Genomic DNA, 10,585 nt, shown 5'->3' with positions numbered 1-10,585 from the left:
AATCCCAGTCAATTCAGGAAGTGCATTGAAATTCCAATTCTCTTCAATGTTTTTCAATGAGGAACATTTGGAATTGGAATTTTTGTTTACTTTCTGAATTGCCTGGAATTAAAATGGAATTGACCCTCCCCTGATATTCACATTCACAAAACTCCTCAAATGGTCCATCCTTGATGACACTTCAGTTACCCAGTGTTATGGCAGGCTAAAGTGACACAATGCCTGGTGCTATGGGGTCTGCATAGTCTTGAAAACCTGTCCCTAGGCAACACAGTGAAAATGGTCTGGTTTCAACTATGGACTTTTTTGGCATAGAGGAACTACGTAGTTCCTCTATGCCAAAATAGTCCTTCATTGAAACCAGAACCTAGTCACTGTGTTGCCTAGGGACAGGTTTCGAGACTAGTGTCTACATATCAGGGGAATGGCTCTATCTACAGGGACTCTACTGGGCTTCTTCCAAATACCCCCTGTGACATCATCCTCTCAGTCACTGTCTTGGGTCTTTGGGGGTTCTCCCCTTCCACTGCTCCCCAGGGGCCTTATTCATAAAGCATCTCAGAGTAGGAGTGCTGATCTAGGATCAGGTCCTTCCTGTCCATGTGATCTTGTTCATTATCATCCAAAAGTTACAACTGATCATAGATCAGCACCCCTACTCTAAGACACTTTATGAATAAGGGGCCAGTTAGGCCACTTGTTTCAAGTTTTATTAGCCTTGTGTACGGGATACACATGGTATACACTGTCCAACGAAATGCTTACTTGCAGGTTCCTTCTTGACAACGCAACAACAAAATAAATAATAAAAGATAAGAATACGAACATAAAGTAAATGGCTCAGTAGAATAGAAAACACCATCGGTATAATACAGGAGGCACAATTTATAGTCCAATATTATCAGGAGTTTTGGGGAAGGGGGATTGGGGGCAAGTGTTTATACAATGTTGTTGTCACGGTGTAATAACAGTGCTGCTACACGGGTAAAAGACTAAGGCGTCGCCTTCTTTTCTTTGTGTGTCAAATCTTCATTGACACAACTGTCCAGTCGGTGGCAGTAATGCACCATCACAGTCGGCTTTTACCATTACGTCTCGCTTGAACCTGGTGGTGGGTTGCAACCGGTTTTCCATTGCAAGGCGTTCATCTGTCTCGAAGTGCCAAACCGTGTTACCACCACCATGCACTTGATGTTGATCCAGTGTCATCTCAGTGTTTTAGGGAGCACCAGCTGATAAAAGGGGAATATTCCATTTTGATAGCCATCACACATGTAGGCCTACATGTAACCAGGGCTAAATAAACGGATAGCCTACAGGTCATTGTTCATTCATTAGGAGTTGATTGGAAAGAATCAACATGCGTCTGACACAAACCATTAGGATAATGACGCACGAAACTTAATGCGTAGGCCATTACAAATGCACTGACAAATACGATACACAGCCTCGCCTTATTATGTAAAAGTGACACTCCATTACCCCCCCCCCCCCTTTTCTGGCGTGATTTATAAAGGCCTAAACCTACTGTACCTGAAGGGAAACAGCTTTAATGGAACTTGAGCAAGCGACCACAGGCCTGCGTGTCGAGCGCACTGCCAGTGCCATATAGTTCCAGACCTGTAGCCTATGTGCAATAAAAAGTCCAGAGGGCATGTTCACAAACAGTCTACAAATGCAGTCACTGTCACTGACAAGTTTGGCTTTGATGCTGAGTATTGCTGACAAGGGCTTTGGCAACTTTTTTTCCTCTCATCATCTGTTTGTAAATTCTCAGAATAAATTACACATGTCCAATCTCCAGGTACTTCATTATAGTCAACAATGTAATCTAATAACATTTGACACGTTTGGATTTAACTTCATAGGCCAACCAATTGCAACTTTGCCTCATATTCGGTTGACAGTGATTCTCAGTTAGGCCTATGTGACCGTAGAAAAAACGTGTTTTAGACGTGAAAGGAACCGTTATCTATTCAACAACCATTTCCCCTCTGCGTATTGATCGCATTTAATGCCTTTACTGTGTGTGCATTCATCGTGCTCATGTGAAATCCACCGCGGTGCAGAGCGCAATGAAGCCGCATAACCCCACGGGTTAGTTCCCAGGGGACGGAGTTGTCTGTCATTAATAACGGCAATCCAATTACTCGGACCCGGTTTGAGCTATTATGATGCTTCCTTTTGCACAGTTATAAACGAAATAGGTCGTTTTTCTCATGATACAGCGCCAAGTATTTTATATCTCTCTAGTCTGTTTCAATTATATTCCATTATATTATATTCCTTAGGTTTAGGATGGATTTGGGGTCAGGTGATCCTAGATCTGTGGTTATAGGCCTGGGCAATAGATTTAGCTAAATGCCTAAATATATTTTTTGCTGTCAGTATTGGGTATGGCATATTGTCCAGTCTCTGTCCCAATGATTCCAGGGATAGATTATATTATAAAATGTTCTATCCCAATTATACTGTATCATTTGTGTGCTTCTACTTTGAAGAAAGCAACAAACAGACTTCATACTCGAATTTACCCTCTTAGAAAAAAAAGGTTTTGGATAAAACCAAAAAGGGTTATATTGTTTGTTTCATATATGGCACCCTTAAAGGTTCTATTTAAAATCATTTTGTTGGGTTCTCTAATCAGAACCCCATGGGTTCTTCTTCACTGAACCAACATTGGTTCATATAGAACCTTTGGGTTCCATTTAAGGTTCTATATGGAACCAATTTATGTTCTATATTGAACCTTAAGAGGTTTCATATATGAAGCAAGCATAGAACCCTTTTTGGTTCTATCCAGAACCTGTTTTTCTAAGAGTGTAGGGTAAATTCTAGTATGAAGTCTTCTGTTTGTTGCTTTCCTCTAAGTAGAAGTACACAAATTATATAGTATAATTGGGATAGAACATTTTATAATATTATCTATCCCTGGAATCATAGACTGGACAAAATGCCATACCCAACACTGAAACTAAAACATATATTTAGGCATATAGCATAATCTATTGCCCAGGAAGAAAAAAACAAATATGCACAGTAACCTATTTACCTTCAATCTCTCCCTCGCTCGCTCGCTGGCGGTCTCTTTCGCTCGCTGGCGGTCTCTTTCGCTCTCTCTCTTTCGCTCTCTCTCTTTCTTGCTCTCTCTCCCTTTGTTTTCGTTGGTGGAGCTAAGCGTGCTGGAGGTTTATAGTAATTGCGGTTCCCCGATTGGCCTTCTGGGTAGAGTCTGCGACTGGAAGCAAGGCGCAGGCACTCATTCCCCGCTTCACGTCTAGAGGCGGCAGTTGTAAATGCTCAGAACGGCGCCATACGGAAGAAAACGGAACAGTGAAACTAGGACGAAATAAAAACTAATGCGGAACAGTGAAACTAGGACGAAATAAAAGCTAATGGGAACATTGACCGAAACATCCTAGCGTCAAACTGAAGATAATGGGCACTGTTAGCATTCTTTATTTGTTGAAAACGGAAATTCTCGCCATATATTTGAGGTGGCGTGTGTGCCGTATGACGAGCTCAACATGGCGCTGCAATGCATAACCAGACGGAATTAGTTCATTGTTTGTTGAGACCTACGACCGTTGTTGCCACCTGTGCACCTTGAAACATTCATGGCAACGATTCACTTGGTGTCTTTTTACTAATGGATATATTTACTGGGGGCAGAAACGTAGTCTATCACTGCGACTCCGTGGATGTGGTCGTTCATTGTCGCCTACTCGTCTCTCCCGGAATTTTACCAACTGGAAATGTATAAAGACTGTGGATGTTTTCGTAGCCTTCTCTTACCTACATGTCATTTAACATGGGAAGCATAGTCACCCCTGTTTGCTGTAAAATTAGATTACAAAAGTGATATTTCCCCCGACGCACGAACTCTCGTTGGGTCGTTTTGACTGACTCGTGGAGCCTAGAGAACACGGCCAAAAAGTTCCAACTGGACATTTTACGTTTTGGCCAAGGACAATCGAATTTAGTTAAATTATTCTGGAATTTCTATCAGGTAGGCTAAGTTAATTTTTGTGGACGTTTGTGGCTTTGTTTTCCTTTCCATGTTTCGTTTGGTTTGTTTTTCTGTCTTGCTCCAGTCTGAAGACTCGATCTTGTTCGGCGTCGCTCTGACGATGTGGAGACTTGGCCATCTGATAAGGGCTTCTACAAAGAACTGCGTATTTAAGTGGAATATTTAGTTGCTTGCCAATGTTTTAGTGGACTGAGAGATATGTGTTAACCTAGTTCATTTTTCACATAGGCTTTGTATAAACCTAGTCTAGCCTACAACCGTTTCTATAGAAAGATTGTAGCGTATTGGTGGTGTGATATTGGAGGGTTTGGTAACGGAAATTGATTCATTAGTGTTGATTAGGCCTAAATGTTTTATCGTTTATCCGAACTGTTTTAGTAGGTAATAATGTGAAAGATCCGACGTTGTCACGGGACTTTCCAGCGAACCTTTTTCTCAGCCAGTCAGCAACATTTAAAGGATAATGTAAAATAACAAAAATAGCGTGTAGCGCGTGTGATTTCGATGTAGGCTTATCTAATTGTCTAATTATGTTTCCAATGCATGGCCTGCCATAAACAAATTAGTTGCGTGTCCGTGGGAATCGGCCTATAGGCGTTTTTCTATATAATCTATTTATTTATTTTGTCTTAATTTAGTGCCTCGCCCATTTGACACCATCCCATATACCTTGTGGAACGACTTTGCAGATAAATGCTCGTGGAGGTCATCTGTGTAATTTCCCTGCGCATTTCAGCGAGTGGATGATGTGTGGTGGGGCTGTATGGTTTTCCATTTATGAACGACTTCATGGACAGAATGCGGCAATCATTCTTTTCATTAATTGTTATAACGGCACGGTGATCGAGCGCATTGAGACGCGTGTAGGTGTCCTGAAGGATAATTTAAGCCTACGTAAACGTGTCTGAGGCTTCTGTCCCACTTTGGATAATGCAAGGTCTGTTTTCTTGTACGCCAACTGCTCTTGTCATGATGGCAACTTGACGTGTCCTGGCGCCTTAACTTAAACGAGTCCAAACTAAAGTCCTCCCCTCGCCCCGGGGACGGGAAATGAATCCGGTCACAGGCTGCGCTACGGAATTCGTCTCGTTGCACATACGAGACACAGGCAAGCGCAGCCGCAACAACGGAGTGCGGTGTTTTTGGACACATATAAACGCCCCAATTGGTGTTTTTGAACTTCTACTCCAAGAACAGAGCTAACACAGTGGAGAAGCAACTTACTGCGCTGTAGGCTCATAGGAAAATAATTACAGGCCTAGGCTGTTTATTTCACAAAAGTTATCTGGCATTTGTTGTCAGTGTCCTACTTTGCTAGATAAATTAATTCCGAATACTTGGTTTCCTAACTGAAGGCTGAATGTGGCACAAATACCGAATGGTTAGCGTAGTAGTAGGCCTGTTGTCACGGAGCTTATTCAAAATACTTGTCCTTATAGGCTTACTGAAGAACCAACTTTTAACTGATCGCATTTCAAGACATTCCTAGTTTTTTGTTTATTTGAATCAAACCAATTTGATATGGGGGCTGTGAGCGCAATTTACCCGCGTTGTTGTTTGCATTGGGCCTAAATGAAGCCTATCATTCTGCTGACAACTATCTAGGCCTATTTCATATGGCAGTTGAATCTAATGAATGATGTCACAGACGAACAATTAGGCCTACAACTTGGATAAATCTTGAAAGACATCCATTACCGCAGTTACGCAAGTACCTGTAGACTAGTTTTTATGTTCGAATAACAGATTTCAGGAGAAAATAACGGCTTAAACAACTTGCCTAACCAATTGGTATTGTCAAAATCATACTATTTTAAATTATTTATCTGAGAAGAGACATCCCTGCTCGCATTCGCCATTTATTTGGTGAAGGCCTACGCCCCCAATTATGTTAACCCGGGTTGTTTATTTTTAGCGCGGCCATCTCTGTCTGCAGGAGCCTTTGTGCATTCAACGCAGCCAGACGAGTCGTGTCCAGAGAGACCGTGGTTTTGAGGATATTTTTTCCTTCATCCACCACCTTGAAATGTGATATGGAAAGGCGTCGGCCAACCGCTGAGAGAACATTCGGCGTCAGATAAACATGTATTTATGCATTTTATTTTGAACAGTAGAAAGAGTAATAAGGCATAAAAGATAAGCGTGATTGACTCACGGTTGTCAAGCTTTTTCTGCTGCCACAATATTAGCTGGTTGTCATGTAGGCCTAAATTAGGCATTTCTCTTTAAGTAGGCGTATAGGCTACTTCTAACATATGCCGAATTTATTAATAGGATATAGGCCCGCTATTTCCCGAGTTTGACACAATCAGTGGAAATGCTTGTGAAGGAAAATAAACCCACAGCACTGCAGTGAGCTGTAGAGATCGAATGTCTTAGTCGACTCCCGCTGGAGATGTCACAGTTTGATTGAATCTTCTCCTCGCCAAGGCGAGTCTCCCCTGGGACGGCGGTCCCGAAACAGGAGAGCTCTTCTCTCCGCTTCAGAGCGCTTTTGTGCTGCAGCAGGAGCTCTGTGTGCACGCACGGTTCGCTGCGCTCTCTCGTAAAAGGACGCCTCCTGACGCCCACACATTGTTTTCTTTACGCGGTGTTCTCACCAGCAGCCAGAATGCACCTAAGTAGAAAGGATAACAGCCCCGACGTACCTTTCACTAGGGGCACATATTTTATTTAAATAGGAATTGGGGCAGCCAAGTTTTAGGTCAAGTGAGGGACACCCACGAGGTGTTGGCTGGCTTTTTCTGCTCGCCACCCATTGGTTTTAGAATTTGTCACGCCGTGCTTTGAATGACACGTCTATGATTCTGTAATATAGGCTGTGCAATTAGAAGGCATGTCGTACAGGTCTCATGCTCTCTGTTGGGTGCTCGTCCTATCCTAGCCCTATAGCCTACAAATATCCTAGGCCGTTGGATAAAGTTTAGCCAACATGTTGACGCTTACTTATTGATTAATTCATGAGCCGAATCCACATTGTAAAACCACCACCATGCATGCAGCCAGGGGTGTTGCCGTGTTTCCTAATTCCTGACACTGTCATTGCCGAAACGTGTCTGTGTAGGCTGATCCCCTGATGCAATAAAAACTGTAAAAAGTACAACCCTTTGAACTACTTTTTGGATAGGCTTAGGGCCCTATTATTTTGGATTGGTTTTATGCACCAACAAACAAAGCCGTCAACCTCCAGAAGGTGAGAGGGAGAGCCCAATGGTTTGGTTTCACATTGAATTGCCTACTGGAAACAAAATAACACAACCATTAAATTATTGCACATAAGTGGAATTGTTTTTGTGGCCTGCAAGGTTTTATCTGTTCGAATAATGGCGCACCAAACGCCTCCATGGTTGTAATCTAAAGTCTGGACACCCCTGTTTCCCTGAAAAGTATTAATCAATCGGAATACAACTAATCCATTTTATTTAGTAATTTTAATTAATTACATGATAATGACTATTGTATTTGGCCCTTTTCAAAGCCGACATTATGTTGCCGTAATGCAGTATGCCTAGACAATCATACAAATGTGTGCATTGGCCACTGTCACAAAAATTAATTTTACATTGAAATGTAAATTAATGTAGACAGAGGGACAAATGACACCAGGTGACAGATTAATGACGAATTTCTTGTCTCACATTGCGGTGAGTGGCACAATTCCCTTGGCTGCAAACCTCCTCGGAAAGGACATTGCGCGAGAGACCTCTGTTCTGCGTGACGAAGGGGGGAAGTTGTTTCGTAACAGGCTTATCAAATATCTCTGATTAAGGAGCACAGGCAGGCTGCTGCTGGGGCGAATCGCACGAAACAAAACCAGACTACAGGCTGCTTTGTCTGGGGCGCTGTTAGGGCATCCAAGCGTCATGAGAGTTGGAGCCAAAATAGAGGGTGGGGGGACTCCAAATGTGAAAGATTAATGGAAGCAAGGCCAAAACAACAAATGGCTCAGCTGGCACTTTGCATTTTAACTGGATCAAATAAAAAACGAGTTCATTTCTGGCCATTTGTGTCACACCAATAACAGGGCCGCATCATTTTATTTAAAAAAAATAGACATCAGTCAGACAGCTCCAGAGGTATGGTTAGATATGCAATATATATATATATATATAGAATTAATCATAGGTGTTTGGAAAATTCTCAATTTTCCAGACAAGGGGGCTAGTCCCCTTCCGGACCAACCCCACAGCCATCCTCATATACTTTGTGCCCCTCAGATTTTTGAGGTGCATGACACCCCTGGTCTGATTAATAGCCAATGGAAAGCAGTTCTGTGTATCCGAACAAGAAAAAATAAAACCCTATTTTCGCTCTAGAAATAAGCAATAAGTCGCCTTCTGCCTATTCAACGGCACATGCTTTAGGATTGATAGAGAGTGGGCTTCGTTTATCCTGGGGGAGGGTATGAAATGGGTTAATCTCTCCGCTCCCCTCCCTCCTCCTCCTCCTCCTCCTCCCTGTCGGCTGACTGAAAGCTAGGGTCATGGAGGGTGTGGAGAATGAATGTGGAGAACGTGACTGAACTGTTGTTCCACCCTCTGTGCTATAGACTCATCCTTGAGCAGAGCTGGAGGGGTTTGAATGGCTGGAGAGAATGTGATGTCTATAGGGACTAGGTGATGGGTTTGGTTGTAGGAGTGACGCGAGCCCATTTGGAACTGTCCAGGCACGGTCCTATGTTGTGTGTGATCTGGGGTCCAGAGTGTAAAAATCTGATGACTGTGCTGCTGTTTATAGGACTGTTATTACACTTCATTAGAATAATGCATTTTGTTCAAAAGACAAAGGTATTTGTCTTCTATGTACCTCTGTAGCTCAGTTGGTAGAGCATGGCGCTTGCAACGCCAGGATAGTGGGTTCGATTCCCGGGACCACCCATATGTAAAATGTATGCACGCATGACTAAGTTGCTTTGGATAAAAGCGTATACTAAATGGCGTTCATATATATATATATATATATATATATATATATATATATATATATATTATAGTGAGGGAAAAAAGGATTTGATCCCCTGCTGATTTTTGTACATTTGCCCACTGACAAAGAAATTATCAGTCTATAGTTTTAATGGTAGGTGTATTTGAACAGTGAGAGACAGAATAACAACAACAAAAATCCAGAAAAACGCATGTCAAAAATATAATAAATTGATTTGCATTTTAATGAGGGAAATAAGTATTTGACCCCCTCTCAATCAGAAAGATTTCTGGCTCCCAGGTGTCTTTTATAAAGGTAACGAGCTGAGATTAGGAGCACACTCTTAAAGGGAGTGCTCCTAATCTCAGTTTGTTACCTGTATAAAAGACACCTGTCCACAGAAGCAATCAATCAATCAGATTCCAAACTCTCCACCATGGCCAAGACCAAAGAGCTCTCCAAGGATGTCAGGGACAAGATTGTAGACCTACACAAGGCTGGAATGGGCTACAAGACCATCGCCAAGCAGCTTGGTGAGAAGGTGACAACAGTTGGTGCGATTATTCGCAAATGGAAGAAACACAAAATAACTGTCAATCTCCCTTGGCCTGGGGCTCCATGCAAGATCTCACCTCGTGGAGTTGCAATGATCATGAGAACGGTGAGGAAACAGCCCAGAACTACACGGGAGGATCTTGTCAATGATCTCAAGGCAGCTGGGACCATAGTCACCAAGAAAACAATTGGTAACACACTACGCCGTGAAGGACTGAAATCCTGCAGCGCCCGCAAGGTCCCCTTGCTCAATAAAGCACATACAGGCCCGTCTGAAGTTTGCCAATGAACATCTGAATGATTCAGAGGAGAACTGGGTGAAAGTGTTGTGGTCAGATGAGACACAAATTTAGCTCTTTGGCATCAACTCAACTCGCCGTGTTTGGAGGAGGAGGAATGCTGCCTATGACCCCAAGAACACCATCCCCACCGTCAAACATGGAGTTGGAAACATTATGCTTTGGGGGTGTTTTCCTGCTAAGGGGACAGGACAACTTCACCGCATCAAAGGGACGATGGACGGGGCCATGTACCGTCAAATCTTGGGTGAGAACCTCCTTCCCTCAGCCAGGGCATTGAAAATGGGTCGTGGATGGGTATTCCAGCATGACAATGACCTAAAACACACGGCAAAGGCAACAAAGGAGTGGCTCAAGAAGAAGCACATTAAGGTCCTGGAGTGGCCTAGCCAGTCTCCAGACCTTAATCCCATAGAAAATCTGTGGAGGGAGCTGAAGGTTCGAGTTGCCAAACGTCAGCCTCAAAACCTTAATGACTTGGAGAAGATCTGCAAAGAGGAGTGGGACAAAATCCCTCCTGAGATGTGTGCAAACCTGGTGGCCAACTACAAGAAACGTCTGACCTCTGTGATTGCCAACAAGGGTTTTGCCACCAAGTACTAAGTCATGTTTTGCAGAGGAGTCAAATACTTATTTCCCTCATAAAAATTTTTGACATGTGTTTTTCTGGATTTTGTTGTTGTTATTCTGTCTCTCACTGTTCAAATAAACCTACCATTAAAATTATAGACTGATCATTTCTTTGTCAGTGGGCAAACGTACAAAATCAGCAGGGGAT

General features: G+C 42.8%; 1 protein-coding gene across 1 annotated transcript in view; it reads left to right on the top strand.

Annotated features, from left to right (window-relative positions):
* The first annotated feature begins 3,253 nt into the window (after positions 1-3,253).
* The window catches only part of bcor (BCL6 corepressor), a 45,439-nt gene continuing 38,107 nt past the window's right edge, over positions 3,254-10,585 (top strand). Inside the window, exon 1 of the mRNA XM_041859315.2 lies at positions 3,254-4,009. The gene's annotated coding sequence lies outside the window, so the exon portion shown is untranslated. The remainder of the gene's footprint in view (positions 4,010-10,585) is intronic.

Source organism: Coregonus clupeaformis, chromosome 31 (assembly GCF_020615455.1).
Source record: "Coregonus clupeaformis isolate EN_2021a chromosome 31, ASM2061545v1, whole genome shotgun sequence".
Taxonomy (NCBI): Eukaryota; Metazoa; Chordata; class Actinopteri; order Salmoniformes; family Salmonidae; genus Coregonus; species Coregonus clupeaformis.
The sequence above is the reverse complement of the archived record's forward strand: the minus strand, read 5'-3'. Positions and strand labels throughout refer to the sequence as shown.